The sequence below is a fragment of the Falco naumanni genome, chromosome 3 (assembly GCF_017639655.2).
Source record: "Falco naumanni isolate bFalNau1 chromosome 3, bFalNau1.pat, whole genome shotgun sequence".
Classification (NCBI taxonomy): domain Eukaryota; kingdom Metazoa; phylum Chordata; class Aves; order Falconiformes; family Falconidae; genus Falco; species Falco naumanni.
In genome coordinates this window covers 119,261,312-119,283,210 of record NC_054056.1, presented here as the reverse complement: position 1 = coordinate 119,283,210, position 21,899 = coordinate 119,261,312, and positions in this window count along the sequence as shown.

Below are 21,899 nucleotides of genomic sequence, written 5' to 3'. Positions count from 1 at the left end.
AAGATTTGTGTCTCTGCTGGCTATTTAAATGAAGACAATCTGCGGTATAAAATTCTACTTTTACTGCTTATCCATACAGAGGTTTGTACTATGTCAGACATCTCAGATTGAGTAGCTCAGCACATCCTAATGAACTAAATCTTAAGGCTAGATGCAATAAAGAAATAAAGTAGATAGGACCTGCACAGCCTAGGTCCTGCCTAGGACCTGCCTCTGGACCTGCCTGGAGAACATTGAGACAGTCAGCCTGGGTCTTTGTGTGGGGAGATTTGGGGGCCTCAAAATGACAACCCAAACAGTCAGACCCTGAGGATAGAGCAGCTTTGAGCAAGACAACGTGAAATATGGGTGCCAGAGATGATTTTAAACTGATATTCCTCTCCCAAAGGCATATAAGTCATCTAGTTGAAAACTGGTATCTCAAACTGAAGCAAGGCTAGCACAGGATTGTCCTCCTGAGAACTAGTCTCTCCTGCTTTTGCAGAATAAAAACAGACTTCATCATCCTCCTTAAGAACTTCCTGGTTTGAACAGTCATTTGGGGGGTGTGGGAGGATGAAATTCCATGCCATTTTTAGGCTGAAAGGGTCTCAAACCCTACACTCACATGTCCCCAGAGAATGCCTTAACCATTAGGCAATTTACATGTCACTGATGTTGAACTAAGGGCACTTGGGAGTATCGCATTATTTGAACCATCAAGAAAGAAATAACATGGGGCATAAGACGGTCAACCCTTATATTAGGGCCCTCCAGGGACCAAGGTGCTAATTAATAAGTAAAGTTTAAAGAAAAAAATGATGTGCAAGTTCCAGCCTATTCACATCAGTATTTACTGCCTTGTGAAATTGCCCTGTGTCACACAGTTCCTGCCCTTTGATGATCATCCTGAGCTACCTCACTGCTACGTTCCAAAGAAAAGCCTCCTCAGGAAGACAAGACAAATCTTCACAGGCAGGATCAAAACAATTTAGTGATGTGATATCTGTGCTGTTGGGGATAAATAGGTCAGCTTCTGCAAGGCCACTGATCCTGTGGAAAGCTAGAAGGCCCATTATTGTAGTGTTCTCTGCTGAACATCTTTTAAAACCATAGAAGAACGAGATATTTACTTTGCCTGGGGATTGTAGCATAGTTTTGTATACCAAAGCAGTGGGCATTCATTGTGTGAGTGTTCTCTGGAAAAAGAAGAAAACAAAGAATTACCTTCCGAGTCCTTGGTTTGCATCATTGATGTTTGAATGTGAAACTGTGGCATTTTTTATTTCAGTGCCCAAGTTCCAATCACTGTTAGTGACGACAGCTCTTCATCCATGGGGAATTATGCCATTGATTTACACGAGAGTTTTCCTAAGCTTTATACTGAGCTGTGTATTTTTCACTCCACAGATACATTTATATCTTTCTTCTTCAAAGCTAGAATATAATCCAGAGTGAAAACAAAACCTTTTGCCATGATAATTTCTTGTAAGAAAAGTTGTCTTCCTGGGCCTATTCAAATGATCACAGAATAAGAGGTTGCCTGGCAGAATATAAAATCACATAAATTGTAATGCCTGGGTAGGGACTCTCCTATTTACTACAGGATAAAAAAGTAAGAACTAAGACCTCAGCATGAACGGGGGGAAAGTAACTTTTCTTCCTTTCAGTATAAACATCCTCAATTGTTTTTCTTCTTTATTGATGAGCATATGTCCAAAGAATATCATGGGAAGATTTGGTAGGATATGCTTGAATACATCTAGGGTCTAAAATATATCCATTAAAATACTGGTATCTCTCAATTAGTACGTATAATTCTTCCTGGTTGAATCTTTTGTATGATGTGTAAATCTATTGTAAATAGATACAATGTTGACATTCCTAGAGGGGTTCCAGTTCTTCTAAGTTAGGCAAATGCTCTTTCAGTTCAGCATTTGTTTACATTCAGGAAGATATTTCAGTGAAGTGTTTTAATACTGAATAACAAAATTCTGCAATCCCTTACAGCTAACAAGGCAGACTGCAAGGACATATGTGTATCAGCTGGTGGTAAAATAATCCCTCTCCTGTTCATTTAAAAAATATATATTCCCCTAATGTGGTTCCATCACCTTCTACCATAAATAAATAATCACATGCAAATTACAGTCTTCCTCTTGTTCCTGTTCTTTTTATTCCTAATTGTTCATTAATACAGAAACAATTTCTGTATGGAACAGTTTCTGGCATTTTAACTGTAAGAGCAGAAGACATGTTAAATATTATCAGGTGCTACTGATTTCCTACCAAGGGTTCTGAAACTCTCACCATGCTCTCCCCCAAATGCCTGTTCTTTCAAGGTGATAAAAGTGATGCGTGACATCATCTCCTAAGGTCAACAGAAGTTGAAGGCACTCAAGATTTCACATGGTAGGGGCCTTACACTCCAAACAAATAAAAAAGTAAAAGAAAACATCCCCACATGTGTACCTTGTCTTCTGTTCATACATAGGTCAGAAGCAATGCAAGACTCCTGGGCACTTTTCAGAAAGGGAGATGTGTTGCAGTTATCTTTCAGAGGAACGTAAGAATGTAGTGGTTGAATAAAATAAATAGTGGTGACACCAGCATTTTGTTTCAAAGCCTATTAATATCAAATATTCTAATGAATGTTTCCACATATTCCACTTACTTTCCAGCTCTGGAAAAATAAGCTCTATGGTGGTAGGGGTAAATTTCCTTTAGAAAATGACCACAGTGGTATGGATGATGTAATGATTATGGGCAGCAGGAAAAACCGGGACGTAATTTTTCTTTGCTGATAGACTTTGCCACCACCACTACAGCATACCCATAGAAAACTTAAAATGACAGTTTAATAGCTAGGCTGATATTGATCTACAAAGAGAGAGGTTGGAAAGTCTAAAAGAAGCAAAATCTCATTTGTTTCATTAAAATAGTGCTATACTGACCTCCCCCAAGCAAAAAAGGGCCAACAGAAGTCAGTTTACAGTCATTTTCTCACAAGAGTTGATACTTCTGCATTCTAGCATGCAACTCCTTCAGAAAGATTTTTTCTTATACATTTTTTTCAAACAGAAATAAAAGAACCCAACTCTTTAAGGAAGTGTGAACAAATATTAGTGAGTAATTTCAGCTCTTTTTTTATCACAGGAGACATGATTCAGGGTGTTCTGTCCTAGGAGATATGTTCCCTGGGTTTTGTTTTGGCAGTTATTGTCAGAAACCTGTGGTTTCTTTACACACATTTAGTACGTCAATCTGTGGGGTTTTCCAGGGTTTTTTTTGCTGAATACTGAATAAAACTTCATTGCTTCAGATACTAGAAAACTTCAGGGTGTATCTAAACAAGTTTACTTCCCACTTAAAATAATCTCATAATAAAGTAGGCTACAAGAGGTCAGATAGTCCAACTTCCTGCTCAAAACAAGTCTTACGGCCTCTTACTGCCTCCTGTCCTATCACCGCACTTCTGATAAAAGTCCTGTTACGTTTTCCTTACACCTTACCACTAGACAGGTGGAGACAAACCACAAGATCTTCACTTAGGTTTCTCTTTCCAAAGAGGAAGCAACAATTCCCACTCCTTTCAGCCTCCCCTCACATCACACATTTATTTTCTAGTCTGATATTCAGCCATGTATATTAATGTATATTACATTACTTCCAAACTTTGATATGAGGTTGTCCTGGTTTTGGCTGGGAGAGAGTTAATTTTATTCCTGGTTACAGGAAGCAGCTGGTACAGTGCTGTGTTTTGGATTGAGGATGAGAACAATGTTGACAACACACCGATGTTTTAGCTGTTGCTCAGTAGCACTTACTGAGTGCTTACTTACTTACTGAGCACTTACTAAGTCAAGGGTTTTCAGTTGCCCACGCTCTGCCAGTGAGGAGGTGCACAAGAAGCTGGGAGGGGACACAGCCAGGACAGCTGACCCAAACTAACCAAAGGGATATGCCATAACATAAACCGCCACGCTCAGTATACAAACTGGGGGGGAGTCAGCCAGGAGCCACCAGTCGCTGCTGGGGGACTGGCTGGGCATCGGTCAGCAGGTGGTGAGCAACTGTATTGTGCATCGCTTGGGTTTCTTGGGTTTTATTTCTCTCTTTTTTTTTTGTTATCTCTACTTTATTATTATTGTTGTTACTAGTATTGTATTTCAATTATTAATTTGTTCTTATCTCAACACATGAGCTTTACCTTTATTTTTTCAATTCTCCTCCCCATCCCACTGCAGGGGGATAGGGAGTGAGCAAGCAGCCATGTGGTACTTTAGTTGCTGGCTGCGGTTAAAACACAACAGGAGTAAAATAAGGTTTTATTTCCAAATATAGCTCCATGCATAAGGTATACATTTCACTAGGCCTCTTTGGACATTTTCTAATGTAAGAATCAACTATTTTTTTCCCTTAAAGAACAGGGAAAACTGACTATTTCAACATTTCCTAAAAAAGTTATTTTGACTTAACTAAATTGATTCAAAAAGCAAAATTATTACATGGCATTTTATTATAATTGAAAACTCTCTTGGTGAAAGAAAAAGGGTTAACAGTTGAAAAAGCGTGATAATATTTTTGTGACATAAATATTAGCAATATTTTGGAAAACAATTTCAGAAATCTATGGCATAAAAAAAATAGTAATCTAATTAGGGTCATGATTATTTTTTTCTTTACACTATTCTCATCATATTCATTACAAGACCAATGAAAAGAAAGTATTATTTAGACAAAGCTGCCAAAGAAAAAATTCAGTAGTCTGCTATGAGAGCAGACTTTCTGAAAGAAAAGTTGGGAGAAAAAAAAATCCATGGTTTAGAGTTGGTTTCTATTTATTAAATCAACAAAAGGGTTCCCAAAGCCTCATCATTTGGGGATGTGACTATAAATAGTTGAATAGTTACATCCATTCTTATTGTTTAAAATATATATTTTCACCTAAACTTTGCTGCTTTGTGATGTCTGCAAACAACTGAACAGTGCTAAATGGTTATTTCCATACATGAGTTTCAAGCAAGATACTGGCCAATTTAATCTTCTTAGTATTAAAACTAACAGCCACTGCAAGCTATGTCCTGCACCTCCTTTAAGTCTCTGTTGCTGCAACTCTGTGTCGGGGACTAGGAAATTTAATTCCCTTACGACCTCAGTTCCCAGTGCTCATTGCTGGAGGTGACAGCACCTTGTAACCCCCTTCTGCCACCTACATGCTCTGTTTTCTTCACAGTTACAGGAACAACTCAGCTACAATTGCTGGAAACTGAGAAGTTCTCCCACGAACTTAGTTACTTTATTCTTTTTGTGATATCACCTTTGTTCTCTAAGCTTTTGTTTGGGACCATTGTCAGCAACGGGTTATAGTATTAAATGGTCTGACACAATACAGCTACTCTCATTTTATAATCCCAAATCACTGCCAACAGCAATGCAGTTTGGATTAGATTTCTGGTTTTAAAGCTTTTGAAGAAAGAAATGTGGAGAAAATAATAGGAGTCTTCTATTTGTACTGCCAATGACAACCATTACATAATTACGTAAAAAAATCATTTGTTATCAGTTTCTTGCCAGAAGTACACAAGGAACAGAATTATCTTGGACTTACTTTGGATTTACTGAGAGCAAAATTGCATCTTCATTTCACTAATTTGGTTTGTAGGCATCTTTTAAGTTTTCATACTGCTTAAACAGATAAAAAAAGGCTAGCTGTATATTTATTCATTTATTTATTAATTCAAAATATAGCCTGTTTTCATTTTTTGATTTCTTGTACATAGAGAATACTGCTATGTCAAAAAAAATACTTTAGGCCATATTTAATACTTGGAACAATTATTCACGTGAAGTAATATTATCTTAAGAGAGGCAAGCAACTCTGTTCAAAAGGTTTTTGCCATTCAGCCTGTATTACAGAGAATGCACAGGGCATTAGTGATAATGACAGGGCTGCTGCAAAAGCCATAGATTATCAAGATGAGTGTGTGTCCCAGATAAATGATGACTGATTAGTATTTTATTGGCCCTTTGTCAACTTCAATTATGTTTTTTGAAAATTCTGTTTAGAAAGCAGGGTTTGAAATGCTAGATTTAGTGAGCTAAGTGTTAATCAGGTTAAATTAGATATTTATGTCTAATTTAAACAAATATCTATATATCAAACAGCTTTAGCGTTGCAATTACTGATTTCAGAAATATTTAGCTATTGGTAGTTTTCTACAACAGAAATTATTTCCTCTAATAAAATAAGTCCCCAGCAAAAGATGCTGTCATGATGTATGTGCAGAGATCAGCTAGAAACTCCCTAGCAATAAGCCATTATTATTTACCAGTATGGATTTTGAGGACAAGCTTTTCAAAGCCACTTAGGGGCTGAGTATGCCCAATTCTCATTAATTTTATAGGTGATTTGGTATCCAAATCCCTTTGGAAAACTGAATAGCTCATTTTCTGGAAGTCCAACAGGCATCTATGTCTGGATATTTCCTCTTGAGACCACAATTTGTATGTGCCCTAGACACTTGAAGAATTATTTTTCCCATTAACTTTTGGTGTAGAAAGTCAGGACATGACACTCATGCAATATGTATATGAAGCTAAAATGGAAACTTTGATCTAACAAGTCATGTGCTATGAGCAAAGATAAAAAGTGAGCAAGGAAAAGGCAGGAAAGGATTTTCCTTTATGGAATATATTTTATTTCAGGGCAGAGAATCCTCTATTACAAGGCAAAATGACCCCTGGACATTAATACAAAAGCCATAAAATTACTAGTAAAGCCTTACTTTGTTCATTTTCCTGTTTTTCTCCCAGAACACCACACTAAATCCATGAATTCTTATAAATTTCTTACAAAGGTGTTCTTAAGATAAGTTTTTCTGCTTTAGAAGGGAGAGTTTTCTTCCTTGCCTTTATCAGGAGATATCCTGGTATGAGTAAAAACTAAGAGTTGTAATGCTAATAAAAAAATTCTAGCAGATCTCCTATATTTGACTACTGTTATCAGTGATAGCAGTAAGCTAGACGGCAAACAAAGTACTATATATTAAAAAAGAGTGATTCCATTAGCTTTTTTTCCCTGGTATTTCTGTGTTTGTAAATGCTGTGGGTTTGGTATAAAGCAATGTTCATTTCAGTAGAGCAGGTGATTACTGAGAAGTAAGTTAACAGTATATTACAAAAGGTAGAGGTTCAATAATAGATTGTTACATGCTTGAAAATAGTAAGATTATTTTATAAAATCATAACATTAAAAATAATAAAGGCAGGGGTTGTAATCATTTATGGACATCCTAGGAAACCTATAAGTTTTTTCTCAGTTATCTGGAATGTTGTTTGTTTGGTTTTTTTTCTAAATCTCATACAGGTATTTGTCCATAGTTGGTGCTTCCAGTAAATCCTTCTGTGTTGATATGCTTCAGTGCCTTGGTTATAGCCTAAGTCCCACCCACAAGCTGTCACTTGGCCAGTAAAGAACTGGCCATAGTAGATGGCTTAATGAAGGAACATTTACCTGGATCAATTAAGTATCAACCGACTTGTCTTTCTCCATGACCAATCTTGTCTCCCTGCAGGTATCCATTCTCTAGGAACACTCTCATGAGATTTCGAGACTGACACCCTGCTTAACCACACAATGACACATCTCTGTTTTTCCCATCATGTTCAGCTTTGCATCCACACCAGACACTATACAAACCTGCAGAAGAAACAGATTGATTTCTGAATGAATCCAGGCTTTTGACTGGAATATGTGTTGCCTGAAGAGTGGTTACTGGAACCTGGAACCACAGAAAAAAAGAAAAGGAAAAATAAGAAATGCTTATCTCTTTCTTTTCCCTTTTTTTCTTTTCTCCCCACCACCCCCACCCCCTAATCTGACTATAAGCACTTTGGGGCAAAGATTGTTTCTTTGTTATGTATTTACAAAGCAATCCACGTCTGCCGAGTATTCAGCTTCTGCACAATTCTTTGCCCATGGCAGGGTATAAAGTGCTACTCTAACCCACGGTGTGCAATGGCTTCCTATCTCCCACACAGCACATCAGTTTGCACACATTTCTAATTAACATCTAATTTTGGTTTAATTTCTGATTCCCTCCTTTGGGTTTTTGTAATGAGATCGTGAGTTACATTGGCAGAAGGTTTATACTTAAAATGTATCTATATGGTAGAAACTCCTATATAGTTAACTGACAATAGGATTTTAAAAATACCCAAAATAAACAAGCAAAAAACCCCAAAATATCCGTATTTCTTAGACATCTGAAGTCTTATTTTTTAATTTCATCAGCTATATCAAGGAAAGAATCTAAATACTTTCTGCTCCCAGCAGTTTTTTCCTTGCCTCCCTTTCCACGCATTAGGAAGCTGGGTGTGATTATTACATTGTTCTTACTTTTCTTCAGTACGCTGATGTAGGAAAGTGGATAATTTTACTTAATAAAATGTCTGCAGTTCAGAATCTACATTCTTAAGTAATTCCTTCTAAACTGTTTGGTAAACCTCAGAGCTGTTGGGAAATATACATACTTTAAATATAGAATGTATACAAAAGTGTTAGATGAGCTGTTCTTATTTACCCACCCATATGCATGAATGCACCATTGGAAGTGTGGCAGTAAAACTGGTAATCTTCACACATCTTCATACCATTTTCTTCAAAAGGCCCAAATCCTGAAAGGTACCCAGTTACCTTTTCCACATGCACACAGTTTGTTTAGTAAGAGGTACAAGGCCTGATGGGATCTTAACAAAATAAATTAATAAACACCAAAGAGCTTAATTAGTAAAAGGATTTTAATGGGTAAAGGAACCTAAACTTTCATCTCAGGCACTGAAATCTAAAATTGACTTCCTAACAGCCAAAGTTCATACCAGCAGTTATTACTTCAAGGTTCATCCTTAAGACCATCCTTTCATCCTATTCACCTTGAACCTATACTTATCAGAAACATCTGAAGGTAGATATTCCAAGCTTTTTCCCAGTTACTAGGGAAAGATTCCTTCAGAAAATGTTGCAGACCTTTTTTTGACTGAAACACCCCATACAGACACTTACAGATTGCAGTGTAAGCCTGAAGTGCAAATAGATTCCTGTCCTACTTGCCAGAGGGAAGTGTTCGATACAGCCTAGGTGCAATCCACATTTAGAATCTCAGGTTTTCTACAGTAAAGCCCTAAACCTGCTAGTTTCAGTGCCTAAAGTATCTGTTTGAAATACCAAATACTTGCAGATCTGTGGTTTGCTGGGGCAACCAGCCGAGGCCAGCTGGAATACCCAAACGGACACAATGACACTTGATATTAAAACATGCCACTGTCACATGCCCCTTGCACTTTTCAGGCACCAGAATGTTGCCTAGATTTTTTTGTGCTGGTACTGATACGTATGATATTCCAGTTCCTCAACACTGATGAAAGAGCCATTTCAGACAATAAAGGTTTATAGATAACAGGAGACACAACACAAGATGTGTGGGCGTATGGGAGACATATCCTGGTGGACCAGCACCTGGGGACCAGGCAAGATACCCCTCTGCTTCAAAAAACACTGGGAAACAGAATCCTGCCCTCCATCTCCTTTGTATAGACATGAGATCTTCAATATTCATCTCACATTAAGATAGTAATTCTTTGGTATTTATCATCACATTGAATACCACCCTGAACATATAAATACCTCATTCCTTCCTGGTTTGCTAGAAGTTGCTAAATCCAGTAGCTCAACAGGCAAGACTGCCACAGCTCCATGCTGTCCAAACAATAGCAGGACTGAACATGTGCTCTCAGTAGGAACTCACACATAGAACACACGAATATACACAACACATATATACATGACCCACCAAAGAGATAACACAGACACACTTAGCGCTCACACAAACACAAACAGCACCCCATATTCTCATCTCTTTTTCTCACTGTCTCATCTCCCTGACTCACCAAGACCCCTGCCCCTCCCTCCGGCCCCCACCCCCCCCCGACTCCCAGCTCTGCCTTGATAATCACCACAGCTTGCTCACTCACTCGCTCACTCACTCACTCGCTCACTCACACACCTGAACTCGCTCCAGGTGCTGCACCATGGACACACAGGTGCCATGAGAGCAAAATGGATGCAGATACTGAGAGCTGAGTCTGAGGTGTCCGTGCCCAGGCGCTGGCAGCCGGGCTGCAGGGTGGTCTCTACGCAGAGTATCCCAGGGCTGCCTGTGCCAGGCACAGGCTGGTTCCAGCCGGCCCCAGCGCCCCCCCGCAGGGCACAGCTGAGCCCCTCAGCCAAGCCGGGGGCGCCGGGGAGGGGGGCAACAGGTTTGGGCAAGGGCCAGAGGCGGCCCAGGCAGAGGAGGAGGCAGCCGAGGGGGGAGCAGCAGCAGAGGCAGCCCCAGGCCGCAGCAGGAGGAGGGCAGGGGGTGCCGCAGGCCCGGAGCAGGGCTCCCCTGCAGCCCTGGCGAGCCCCCCGCCGGGGCAGAGCCCCAGCCCGCAGCCCGGGGAGGGCCCCAGGCCGCAGCTGGGGGCTCTTTCCTGCAGGAGCTGCGGCCCTGGAGAGCCCCGGCGGGAGCAGGGGGTCCCTGAAGGGCTGCAGCCCGGGGCAGGGCCCGCGCTGGAGCAGGGAGACGGGGCAGGAGGCAGGAGCGGGGCTGAGGGGCTCACACGGGCTGGTACACGGCACAGACCCGCCCCGGCCCGGGGGGGAGAGGGGCCGGGAGCCCGAGGGGCAGCTGGGAGCAGGGGAAAGGAGGGAGGGAGAAAGGTGTTCTAATTTTGGTTTTGTTTCTCAGTAGCCAGATTATTTTGATTGGTGATAAATGAATGCAATTAATTTCCCCAAGTCTAGTCTGTTTTGCTCATGACAGCAACTGGTAAGTGATCCCAGTGTCTTTATCTCAACCCATGAGCTTTCTCATCCTGTTTTCTCCCTGTGTACTGTAAGAAGGGGAAGTGAGGATTCAGCTGGGGGTGTTGTCTCCTTGCCAGCCAAGGTCAGCCCATCACACCCATGAACACACATGCGCAGGGAATAAGAAAATCCATCATCCAGAAAAATAATTAGAAAGAAATTTAATAAGACAATAAAACTTCCAGGCACAACCAGACAAACGTACTGACAAGCAACTTGTTTACATGTGACACTTTTATCCCCTTACCTGTCGTTTTTACCACACTGCTCAGATCACCTATGTCTGCCCAATCCCATACCTTTGTTTCCTCCCCTAAACCCACCTAATAAGTCGTGCACAATCCTAGCATGCTCTTCCTCTGCGTGCCATAATGTGTCTGATGACCCTGGACAACGAGCCCACATAGTCAGTGAGGTTACTCACAGTGCTGCTCCTGTTGCCCTGTAGTGTGGGTGCCACCCCTGGCACACAGGACCGAGAGTTTCCTGGGACAGCACTGGCAGGGACCCGTGTCTCTGACTGGAGTAATGGGTCTCTTCTGCCTTCCTCGTGCCTCTGAGCTCCTCTGTGCGTACAGAGGCAAGCTTTATATCACATAACCTGACAGCGTTAAGCAGCTTGACATCTTTCTCACTTGAAACCTCTAAGGCATTTACAGCTCAGACATCCCTTTGTCTTGCCCACAGGCCTCAGTCTCATAGTCATTTTCAGAGTATTCCTAGGAGTTTAGACTCTGAGAAAGGCATGGAGACGGTAAGCACCTTTACAAGTATCTCTAAGAGCACTGTCTCCTTGTTGTGGAAGAGGGGAGAGGAAAGGGGCAGAGGAGATAACTGAAGCACGCAGAAAATTGCAGCCAAACTTCCCAGGAGAGCATTCAAACAGCCTGACTATAGAATATCATAATAGACTGGAAGTTGGAGAATGCCATTCCATCCTCTTAGATCTCTTCTACTTTAAATAAATCTTTGATGGAAAATAAAATAAAAACTGTGAGAAACAATTTATGGAACTGAACATACATGCCCCATGATAGTTAAAGGGCTGAAACCACCATCTTCTGCCATGTCCTGAAAAAATAAACTGAATACCATGATTTTTCAAAGAGGTACTTGACCTCAGTAATCAGTTTAGGATAGAGGACCAAAAGTGGAACGACACATTAGAACTGAAGACAGAATATATAAGAAAATGTGTATTTGTTCTTTGTAATTCCTATCATGATAGATGCCTGGCTTAAACACATTTTTTCTTTTGCCTTAGGAACTAAAGACAATGCACCAAAATAAAGGGTTTTGTCTCTATGTATTTTATGAACAACCATGCAATTAACAGAGATACTTCTCCTAAGCTTTTACGTACCTGCAATCCTCTGCGTAGACCTTCTGTACTTTCCAAACGCTATTGAATTCCACAGTGCAACTCCAGAATGTGAGTGTATTTCCATAGCTATTGTATATTCTTTGAATCTAAAAGCAACCTTATCTTCCTGGTAGATCCAGTGACACGGAGTCACAAAGGACTGAAATTAAATGCCACACAGCAGGCCAAGACCATAACTGAGACTGGAGCTGAGGTTTTGGTGTCATTGGAAAAGGTCTAGTTACAAGTTCATTATGCCCTCAAGATACGCCTTTAAACTGCACCTCTGACCCTGTTTCAACTACTATCTGCCTTTGGGGTTTTGTTCTGGTTTGTTTTTTTTTTTAATTTATTTTCCTGAATGTCTCAATTTTTTTTTCCCATCCTACTGTTAAGCAATTAATTGTGAACTCTGAACAAATACATATTGTAGGGCTGGATTACAGTGGAGATAAAGGAACTGTCTGCCATAGCTTGCTTTTTGGAAAAGCAGATTTATTATAGATATAAAACTGCCTTGCAACTTTAACAGAAGGATACTTAGAAGGAAAGCTGAAGTGATTAATTATTACACAGTAGACAGTTAAATATTTATTAAATACAGGGGATGCATACTGTAGTGAACCAACTAATATGCACATGAATTGAGTTTATTATCATGGCAATAACTGCAAGCTCAAATTGAGCTAGGCAACTTGCAAATATTCAAGAGGCCTGTTCCCAAGAGAGTTTGAAGCTGTATAGAAGTTATTAAAGTACAGGTAAATACATTTAAATCGAGGACTAAATAGTGTTTGCAGAAAGGACACCTCTTCCTGCACGAAGCACATTTGAGCTCCTCAAGCTGATATCAGAACATACAACCAGAGCATGCATTTGCGTATACATGTAAGACCAAGCAACAAAATTACCTGGAATAGCCTCAGACATACAGCTAATGAAGGGCATGAACACCTTTTTCTCAGTGGCAGAAAATTTTTCAACAAAGATACATCTTTGGCATCTACATCTTCAGCCTATAAATGTGTAAACAATTTGTAGGTCTTTATATTCCGAAGAAGCAAAACTCACAGATGACTGAATTCTAAAAGTCACTGGTGTGAAAACACTGGCTTAAAAGCACTGCACACTTTTCTACCACTTCTGTAATTCCTGTTAAGCCTTTCCCAGAGGTACTAGCTACTGTCTCCAACTTTTCCAGACGGAGTATGGGGGGCTGACCCTGGCTGGATGCCAGGTGCCCACCAAAACTGCTCTATCACTCTCCTCTTCAGCTGGGCAGGGGACGGAAAATATAATGAAAGGCTTATAGGTCAAGATAAGGACCTATAAGGAGAGATCACTTACCAATTACCATTGTGGCCAAAACAGACTTGACTTGGGAAAATTAGTTTAATTTATTACCAATCAAAATCAAAGTTGAATAATGAAAAATAAAACCTAGATTTAAAAACACCTTCCCCTGCCCCTCCCTTTCTTCCTGGGCTCAAGTTCACTCCCAATTTCTCTACCTCCTCCTCAGTGGCACAGGGAGGTGGGGAATGGGAGTTGTTGTCTGTTCATCACATGTTCTCTCTGCTGCTCCTTCCTCAGGGGAAGGGTCCTCGCTCCCTTCCCCTGCTCCAGCATGGGGTCCCTCTCACAGGCTGCAGCCCTCCATGAACTTCTCCAATGTGATTCTTTCCCATAGGCTGCAGTTCTTCATGAACTGCTCCAGTGTGGGTCCCTTCCACAGGGTGCAGTCCTTCAAGAGCAGACTGCTTTGGCATGGGTCCCCCATGTGACCCATGCAGTCACAAGTCCTGCCAGCAAACCTGCTCCAACCTGGCCTCTTCTCTCCATAGGGATACAGGTCCTGCCAGGGGCCTCTCCAGCGCGGGCTGCCTACAGGGTCACAGTCTCTTTTGGGCACATCTACTTGCTCTGGGGTGGAATCCTCCCTGGGCTGCAGGTGGATATCTGCTCCACTGTTGAACTTCCATGGGTTGCAGGAGGACACCCTGCCTCACCATAGTCTTCACCTGCTGCAAGGAAATCTCCAGCACTTGGAGCACCTCCTCCCCCTCCTTCTTCACTAACCTTGGTGTTTGCAGAGTTATTTCTCTTACACATTCTCACTCCTCTCTCTTGGCTGCAGTTGTGCGGCAGTTTTTTCTCTCTTCTTAGATATGTTACCACAGAGGTGCCACCACCATTGCTGATGGGCTTGGCCTTGGTCAGCAGTAGGTCCATCTTGGAGCCGGACGGCATTGGCATTATCGGACATGGGGGAAGCTTTAGGAGCTTCTCACAGATGCCACCCCTGTAGCTCCCCGCAACTACCAAAACCTTGCCATGCAAACCCAAAACAAGGATTAAGGAGTAGTCTAGCTACAGCTCCATATGTTCTACAAGTAATGGAGATGCTCTTTCCTCAAGTTGTCTATCAGTTAACGTAATTATCTCAGCCGGGGGTTTTTATCCTGAATTTATTCTTGGACTTGAGAATTACTGTTCCTTCTTGTGACCTCAACATGATTTTGTGAAACCTCTGTGCTCTGCAAAGTCTGCTTGCCCTTACTGCATGGACTGATGTAATTAAAAGTAACACTGCTTCCTACAAACTTTGTCTTTGTTATATTTTGTGTAGCACCAATACAACTACTGTAAATGATAAAAGTAATGAATGCAATAGTTATCTAAAGAGCTGCCAGTGAATATGCAATGGCATATAGCAGCTAGGAAACCTTGAAGGAATGAAGCATTGCAGGCAGATACAGATCTCAGTGAAAATATCTTTCCTAGCTTGAGTGTGAAGGTGTCACTTCACAACAGTGGGGATATCAGAGAAAATGAGGGCTAGGAAGAAACACCAGCATCTAGTGACACTTAGGTTGGCCAAAAGTATCTAAGGTTTCCACACATGACTGGCAAAATGACACAGACCTTATGGGAGGTTAATATTTGTCTGAAAAGTCATCTGCAACTATGGTGAGATCTATTATTGAATTTTCAGCAAAGTGAAATGTTGACATGACTGAACGGTGTTGCACATTTCATAGCTGTTGCTTGCATACTCTGGAGGTTGCCATTGACAGTTTTGGAGGTATAAAAGGTTTGATGTGAATCCTTCTCATTTTGAATTATGAGAGTCCAGTCCAGTGAAGGATTGTTTATGAGGTATAGAGAGGTGTATGAGACTCAGAAAGAAACAGGAATGACAATGGGGATGACTGTGGGTAAAGGCAAGAAACAGCAGTAACAGCCCAGCACTAGTGAAAACAAAGATAGAAGGACATTACATGCAAAGGGAAACCACTGATGTAGAGATCAGATGGGGGGAGTAGAAAATCAGTTGATGCTGTTGACAGTTGGAATTGTTCAGTGATTAATTTAGAATCCCAAACCCTTTTCCAACTACTGAAAAGTATGTCCTTTGGTAAGTAAAAATAACTGCACAGTTACTGTTACAGGGTAGTTTAAGTAGTCTTTCCATTTAAAAATAAATAAATAAGGAGAGAAAAAAAAGAAAAAGTGTAGCTTTTAAAAGATAAAGTCATCTTCGTTTTGATTCAAAGACTTTTTCAGAAAAAGAAAAAAATGTTTAAAATGTATTCTGTGTATTAACAGTGTTTCTGTGCTCCAAGAGGCTTTCCTTTGGGTACTGTAAGGTGGTTTATTATCCATTATCTGTAACACAAAGATAATGAAAGTGGTTCTATTGTACTGTATGTGAAACCCACAGGAATATCAGGATTTGACAGTCATGATATATCTCAGTTAGTTTCTAATGTGTAAAGCCATCACAAATCATAGAGAAGACAGTCTGTTGGTTAAATAAGTCTACAAAGTAAGATGATAGAGTTCCTCATTTATCTTGATTGAAACAGCTTTGACTGCCGTGTAGTTGATAAAATAAATCTAGTCCTATTCAGAATCTCTCCTGTCTGCCCATTGTAAGCAAGCAGTTTCTATTCTACTGTATTAATTCTTACACAGCCCTCATTACCCACAGTACTGGAGTATCTTCTGTCTTCCAGTAGCATATTAAAGTGCCTAACGTCAACTGTAGCTCATTTTCTTGCTCATCCTCTCCCAAGGGAGAGAATTCTGTATGCAGTGAAGTGTTTTGATTGGAAGTTTTTTTCTGCCCCCGCCCCGTTCATGAAAGAGATGGTGGGGCAAAGAAAAGTAATAGGAGATGGAGAGGTTCATTGATTGTCTGCTTTTAGGGGAGCTCATTGTACTACTGAAGAATAATCCCATGAAAGTCCATGAACTTTGCAGTTATATGGAAAGTTTAGTGGTGCCACCAGACCAGAGCTGTTGATTACAGTCACATCCTCTGTTTTCTAAAAGTGCCTGTTCCTCTCCATTGGCTATGAAGATATTTGAAGCACATGCACCCATATACGATGCAAATTTTAAGGTTAGACAAGATAAATATGTCCTCCCTCCCTTGGGGCCCATAAATAAGGCTCAAGATTCTGAATTTGACTTGCTGTTTAATGACAAGCAGTGACAAAACTAGGCAATTATGGTTTTTATGTCTCCTCGACACACCAGATCCAAACGCAGACAGTATCTGCAATTAAGGATATAATTCTAAGCTATATTTAATGGCTTTAACCCAGCCAAGAAGTGAGAAAACCATGAATATCACCATCATTGCTAGAGTAGTGTTAAGTCTGTTATGGCAAGTGGCAACAAACAGAAGGCATCACTCAGAAGTGTGGGTCGGTAAGAGTCTAAAATCAGCAAGGAATGCAGGAAGAGTAATAAACTATAGATATGTTGCCCAGCTAGATACGAATTCTTCAGCCAAGAGCTGTTTCTTAGTAGCAACCTTTTAAAGTGTTTTACTTTGTTCATCAGCATTGTCACTGACCTTTTTGGCTTTAATTTCAACAAACTGTTTTTCACCTCAGACCTGGACCTGCTTTCCAAGTGTTGTGCCATGTGTACTGAAGTGGTGTAGACATGTATATGGTGAAAGGTTGCTCATATGAATCTATATCATTTTATGACTGCATTTAAAAACCATGCAGGATCAGAGAGATGGTTGATCTTTGGTACCGATTTTCCATCATGTTCTTTGGATGTACCTCAATATGAAAACATTCCCTTGGAAATATGATAGATGTGTCAAATGACTTAGAGAGATCTAAGACAAGAACATCTCTCTGTTAATCATTCTTGATGGTAGTAAACCATCTATCATGCCACCAAGAGTTTGCATGTGCTGTTCTGAAATGGATTATATCAAGTCTAGGACGTAAGATGTAATTTTGCAAGCTTGAGATTGATCTTGGACTTGCTTTTATGTGAAATTCCAATGAAAAAAGAGATTTTATTTTGGTAGAGAAAATAAGTCTTTCCCAAATAGAGCTTTTCTTGAACACAATTATTTGTGTCTTAGTTACTTGTTTTCAGAGAGACTTTGAGTGGCTTTTTATAAAGAGGATATAGTATTTAACAAAACACACACACACACACACACAAAACCAACACCAACAAAACAAATGATAAATTCTTAGGGAAGAGAGAGGAAAGGAAAAAGGAGTGCTATCAGAGTAAGATTGTGAGTTGTGGAAAAACCAGTTGCTTAAAGTCAAGGTACTTCATTGATCTCCCCTCCCACCTCTAGTATCATTGTGATATCTTTAGCATGTAAAGGCAGAAGATACATTAACTATTCACGTTTCAATAACAAGGATGAAAAATAGATTTATTCCTGAAAAGGAAATTACAGATTACAGTAAATAGTCAGGTTTCTATTTAGGCTGATGTAGCAGCAGTGTAAAACACTTCCTTTTCTTTTGGTGTTTTGTTTTTGGGTTTTGTTTGCTTTTTTTCCTGGCCAGTCTAGCAGAGTCCTGGTGCAACACAGCAATCTACCGGCTGTCTGGCAAGAAAATGGGAAGGATTTTAAAAGGTCTACCAAGATAACAGACATGACTAGTTGCTTAGGGGACAAAAAAAAAAAAAAAAAAGGTAACCGTGTAGCAAACTGCCTCAGATTTCCTTTCCAGGTATGAGGGAAACCAATGCTCCCACTTCCTCCTTTCCTCTTAGCTTTTATATCTGAGCAGATGTCGTATGGTATGGAATATCCCACTGGCCGCTTTGGGTCAGCTGTCCTGGCAGCGTCCCCTGGGAGGGCCCCAGGATCTTGCCCACCCCCAGTCTAGTGTTGAGGGGGGGAGTGTTGAAGAGACAGCATTGATGCTGTGTGAGCACTGCTTAGCAGCGGCCAAAACCCTGGTGTGTTATCACCACCTCTCTAGCTACGAAGACAAAGTACAGCACTATCAGGGCCGCTATGGGATTCAGCCAGACCCAATACACCAGGCTATGCTTTTTCCTCTTATAAATCAGTGTGACTCTCTTGCTCTTACCGTTTTGCATCAGAAATAAGAGGTATGCTCATGAAAGGTGATGTATTCATTTAAAAACTAGCCAGGGAACACTAGTCAGCTCTGGGAGGTCTCCAGTGATTCCACCTTGCTTAGAGTGATGTAATGACACTGGGAATGGCACAATGCTAACATATATCAAATGCCTTAAATTTTCTTTGTCTTTCACAAATCTGCTGAGGAAGGAAAGTAACTGCAGTGCCTAAAACATCTTGTCAGGCTAGATTGGTTCAGGCCTTATCCTTCAGTTCTCCTCAAGCTAAGAGTTCTGAGACCTTGATGTCCCTACTGTGGTCTTGTGTAAGACCAAGAACTAAATGGTACCATGAACAACAGAAAGAGGTCATGAGGCTGATGAGAAATGAATGTCTAGCAGGTAGCTACTGCACAACTGCATCATATTTTAAAAATAAATAGGATGGAAAACTTAAGCACGGATTGCATTTACAGCTGGGCAAAGGGGTAAAGATAATGAAATTTCCCTTCCTTTCCTTTTTTGCAGCTCTGATGCCTGTGGTACAAGTCTGTCAGACTTCAATAGCCAGCTAAAGCTGGATGGAATCAGGAGTGCATGGTAGAAGGGGAGGGAGGACCAGCACATGGCTGCTAATGTCCCTGGTTAAACTGGTGTCACTTTTCCTCTTGAATAAACACTGAAGAAAATGTTCTGTAGCAGGGAATAAGCATCGCATGTAATTCTTAAAGCTCTTTTATCAAAATAAAATCCCAAGGACTGTAGCTAACCTAGTTGTACTGCCAGTGCTCCTTCTGCTGGAGAGTGATTGCTTAGTCACAGAAATAATATTCTATTTCAAAACAGAGCTAAGAAATAAAAAAAATGACAATACAGCACAGCTCTTTCATCAAGGAGCAATGAGTGCCACTTGCATACATCTGAGTCAAGGATACACTGTGACTTTAAATTAATCTTTGGCAAAATTGTAAGGAAAGTAGGATCAATCTACTTTCCTCAGTAAAATTTGAGGACTGTGACCATCCTTCATGGTGCTCTGTAGAACCTAGTTCTATAAGGTCTGGATCATCCAGGCTCGAGTTCTTCAATTTATACTTGTGATATATATTACTACTAACAAACAGGAAATACTCTTAAATTAGCCTTTTACACTGCATGTGAGTTGTAGTGGAAATTACTACATTAAATTATTAGAATTATATTTCTACAAGTAAATGTAAAGTGTAAAATGTTTGCTGACAGCTGGTTACTGTACTTACTTATCAATTCATTGATTCTAAAACCAGAATGGACTATAAAGACAAAAGTGGTAGTGATGTAATTTACAGGGGGGAAAAGAAAAGCACAAAACTGATTTTCCTGATCGGCTCCACTTGGAATACACAATACCACAGGATGAAGACATTTACTGCAGTATTTTGCATCTCTGCCTCTAGGGGATTGGTTGTCATTTTCCCACCATTCTTCTGTGAGAAAGAAGAGGTCAAAACGATCTCAAATCTGATCTTTCATCCTTTGTGCTGACATAAAATATCTTTTCTTTGTGAATCTTGGCAGTGGAAATACCAATAGATTTAGGAAAAGATTCTGGAGAGATGCAGTGCCCCAAAATGAACAAACAAAAAACCAAAGAAAACCCTAACCCTCCTATGCTCTACTAAGGTGTTGGAGTAAGAGGTAACATGGAAAAGATAGAAAAGGTGGTGGTTTTTTCCTCAGGGAATGCATCGTGCATATTCAGCTGATTGTGAAGAAGAAATTTCTTCACAGGACTCCAGCAGCGAATTTGCTCTAATGAAATTCAGCATATATGATATGTAGTAGCCCAGTCAGAACAGACTGACCTAGCAGCGCTGATACTTTTCTTCACGGTTTCCATCACTGGAGGATATTTAGGAGGCATCTGTCAGGACTAGTTTGGGTAGAGCTGACCCTGTCTGGGTGGATGATGTTTTGAGAACTAACCAAGCATCTGGGAGCAGCAAGAGACAGCTTCTCTATGAGGTAGGACAGTATGGAAGATGGAGTGACCCAGCACAGGCAATGCCCTCGCTGAGCAGGGCTCTGTTGGGTTAAATGTCAGCATTTGTATAAGGCCTAATCCAGGGAAGAACTAACACCATGTGGTGCGTTTTCTAACATGACAAGTGGGTCCCTTATAAATGACTTCTGTTCTGGATATTGACAGGAGCAGGTCTTTGTAATAAAATGTTAACAGGAAAAAAATTAAAAAGGTTAAATTAGAAACCTGAAGAACTGGTGTATCAGGTGTCTACGCCCAGGTGTGGGGAGATGAAGCACTGCAAGGAGGCCTCTGCGGGGAGTGGGGGGGCCGGGGCTGGTCCCCCCCCCCGCAGGGCACAGCTGAGCCCCTCAGCCAAGCCGGGGGCGCCGGGGAGGGGGGCAACAGGTTTGGGCAAGGGCCAGAGGCGGCCCAGGCAGAGGAGGAGGCAGCCGAGGGGGGAGCAGCAGCAGAGGCAGCCCCAGGCCGCAGCAGGAGGAGGGCAGGGGGTGCCGCAGGCCCGGAGCAGGGCTCCCCTGCAGCCCTGGCGAGCCCCCGCCGGGGCAGAGCCCCAGCCCGCAGCCCGGGGAGGGCCCCAGGCCGCAGCTGGGGGCTCTTTCCTGCAGGAGCTGCGGCCCTGGCGAGCCCCGGCGGGAGCAGGGGGTCCCTGAAGGGCTGCAGCCCGGGGCAGGGCCCGCGCTGGAGCAGGGAGACGGGGCAGGAGGCAGGAGCGGGGCTGAGGGGCTCACACGGGCTGGCACACGGCACAGACCCGCCACAGCCCGGGGGACAGGGGACGGGAGCCCGGGGGGCACCTGGGAACAGGGAAAGGGGGTGCAGGGCAGGTGTTATTTTTTTTAAGTTTGTCTAGGACTATTTAATTGGTGGTAAACTAAAGTAATACCATTTCAAAAAGATAGAATTATTGCTTTTTTTGCCGATGAGGACACAACCAGTGAATTTTTTTTTCCCCAACATATATACTTACTCCTAGTTTTTTCCTATAGTAGTTAATACTTTACAATCTTTCTTTTAAAATGAAAGAGTGGCTATTGATCTGTTCAGATGAGTTTATCACAAGATGCTTTACTCATATTTATATCTAAACATGCTTTCAGCTGTTTTATGGGATTTACCTTCAGGAGAAAATTACTCTGGCTATTTTTTCCAGTCTTCCTGCCTTTCACTATTACGGAGATGAAGGAGCTTTACCTCTCCAAGTATCCAACAGACCATTATAAATTTCTGGAGCTTCAGAAAGCATCCACTGCCTCATTAGC